This window comes from Penaeus chinensis, chromosome 34, assembly GCF_019202785.1.
Source record: "Penaeus chinensis breed Huanghai No. 1 chromosome 34, ASM1920278v2, whole genome shotgun sequence".
Classification (NCBI taxonomy): domain Eukaryota; kingdom Metazoa; phylum Arthropoda; class Malacostraca; order Decapoda; family Penaeidae; genus Penaeus; species Penaeus chinensis.
The window spans coordinates 29,080,535-29,083,082 of record NC_061852.1 but is presented as its reverse complement, the minus strand read 5'-3'; the positions used below and the strand labels follow the sequence as shown (position 1 = coordinate 29,083,082).

The following is a 2,548-nucleotide window of genomic DNA, read 5'->3' as shown; positions in this document are numbered from 1 at the left end:
AATCATTCCAAAGTGAAATCTAATTCTCTCCTTGTCACCTCTCTTTCTCTCTACTCACAAAAAACTACAGAAATGATCGGATTTTTAAAGCTCAGACTGCACAAAATGCGAGGATTATTGCACAACCCATTCCCTATATAAAATGGGAGAAATAATTATAAGCTATAATGAATCTGAGGTTCCTCAAGGCGAGCGAGTCACCTCGTTCGCGATATGGCGCCCCGCCCACAAGGACAGTTACCGAATACCATTTTATCACGTGTTATATTTCCGCGTAATTCCCTTTAAACTCACATTAAGTAACGCAAACTTTTATAACACGATTTTTGAGGATTATTTAAAAGTTTTTGTTTTTTCAATAGCAAACAAATTATATGGCAAGAGAGAGGAAAATATAACTAAACTAAAATGTGGCATTCTTTTATTCTATTCTATTCTAAGGGGAATCCAAGTGCATTGGCACCGTTAATGCTTCATATCTAATTGGTATGCACATATAAAATCCAACTAATGAGATTCATTTAATAAAATAACACAATTCCGTTGTATAGGGCGTAGCTATGGCGCTAATAAATCAGACGAGGTAGCTAAAAGGCAACGCATTTTAACTCTCGCTCGCCGAATCCCGGACTCAGCATGTGTGGAAGCTAGTTGTTGGTGTGTTAAGGTTGTGGCATACATACGGTCGCGTTTCTCCACCAGCCATGTGAACGAACCTGACTCTGTGAATGGGATGATAACTGACCCTCCGCTCGCTTCTGCTTGACTGATTCGCAGCGTTGAAAAAAAAAAAAAGTTTACTCGCATGTGTGAAGAGAATCATACAAACGTTCGCCGTTCATTGAGGAGAGAAGCGAGAGGGAAAAAAATCACACCTGGAATAAAAAGAGGAAGTCACACGCGCGAAGATCGAGTACTCTTCTCCAGCTTCGACTTTTTTTAATCTCGAAGATGGAACTCCGGCAGTCTCTCCTCCTGTGCCTCGTTTACGCTCTCTTCCTCGTGTTCGGCGGCGTCGTGTTTATGTACCTTCGAATACGAAGTAAACGTTACGGAGCCTTATGAATGGACAAAACTAAAAGGTGAGTGAAGAACACGCGGGGAACGTTGTGACTTCGGATGCTGTGTAGGCAGCTGGGTTAGTGTGGGTTAAGCGGGAAAGGTTAGCTGGACCGCACCTACGCGTTTTCCTCTGAAGGAGATTACTTTGCAATTAATGGAACTGCCATTTCAGGTCATATATGCATGTACATAATGTGCGTGTGTGTGTGTGTGTGTGTGTGTGTGTGTGTGTGTGTGTGTGTGTGTGTGTGTGTGTGTGTGTGTGTGTGTGTGTGTGTGTGTGTGTGTGTGTGTGTGTGTGTGTGTTTGACTTTGTGCGTGTGTGTGTGTGTGTGTGTGTGTGTGTGTGTGCATTATTAAGCACCCAGAGGAAATCAAAGCGAGATTCTTTACGATATGTGTCGGGACATAAATAGGTGCTGATTAAATATTACGGATAACATATGTAAACATTGATTGAATATTGCCTTCCACATTAAGTGAATTAAATACCACATTTTCCCAATGATTAGCGTTTAATGATATGCACAGAGTAACTTCAAACTCGCGCCTCCGAGTCAAATAAAGTCCTTATAAACGTTTAGTGAATACTGGTTATAGGAAACCGATTTTGCGTATGATTCTTCAAGGTCACTGTGGTCTTCAGTGTGGGAAAGAGAGGGAAGAGGGAATGACTAAGAGGAAAGATGAAAAAGAGATAAGAGAGAGAGAGAGAGAGAGAGAGAGAGAGAGAGAGAGAGAGAGAGAGAGAGAGAGAGAGAGAGAGAGAGAGAGAGAGAGAAAGAGAGAGGGGGGGGAGAGAGAGGGGGAGAGAGAGAGAGAGAAGGAGAGAGATAGAAAAGAGAGAGAGAGAGAAGGAGAGAGATAGAAAGAGAGAGAGAGAGAGAGAGAGAGAGAGAGAGAGAGAGAGAGAGAAGGCGAGGATGAGGGAAGAAGATCAACAAGATAAGATTAAAAGAAAAAAAATAATAATCTATAAGTGAAAAGCGAATGAGATAAATATATATTTTTTTCCAAGATGATAAACATAGATAAAGAAAGAAGAAGGGAGGTAGATAAATCGTATAAGATAGAATAATATAGTAAAAAAAAAAAGTGTTCAGGAGAAAAAATGAACAAAAAAAAAAAAGACAAATCGATCGAGCGGCGAGCACAAGTGTTTTCCATGCGTGTCAGCGAAGGCATGCATGTATGTGGCGAGGTGTGGTTGCTACCTTCGATATTTTCTCGCTTTTTTTCTTTCTTTCTTTCTTTATCATGCTTGTTGTTATTGCTCTTGTTCTCGTTTATGTGACCTCTCTTTCTTTGTTATTTCGATTCTTATTGACCGAAGAGAGAGATGGTAATGGCAGTTATAAAGAACAAAAGCATTGATATTATATTTGTTTGTTAATGCTATTCTTACCATGATTGTGATTCCTCATTTTTCGATATATTTTTTGTTTCTATTACCGTTGCTTTTCTTGGTATTTTATAGTTGATGTTA

The 2,548-nt window shown here is 40.0% G+C and overlaps 1 protein-coding gene across 1 annotated transcript in view; it reads left to right on the top strand.

Annotated features, from left to right (window-relative positions):
* The first annotated feature begins 949 nt into the window (after nucleotides 1–949).
* Nucleotides 950–2,548, top strand: part of LOC125043788 (potassium channel subfamily K member 10-like) — a 56,311-nt gene continuing 54,712 nt past the window's right edge. Inside the window, exon 1 of the mRNA XM_047640084.1 lies at nucleotides 950–1,082. The gene's annotated coding sequence lies outside the window, so the exon portion shown is untranslated. The remainder of the gene's footprint in view (nucleotides 1,083–2,548) is intronic.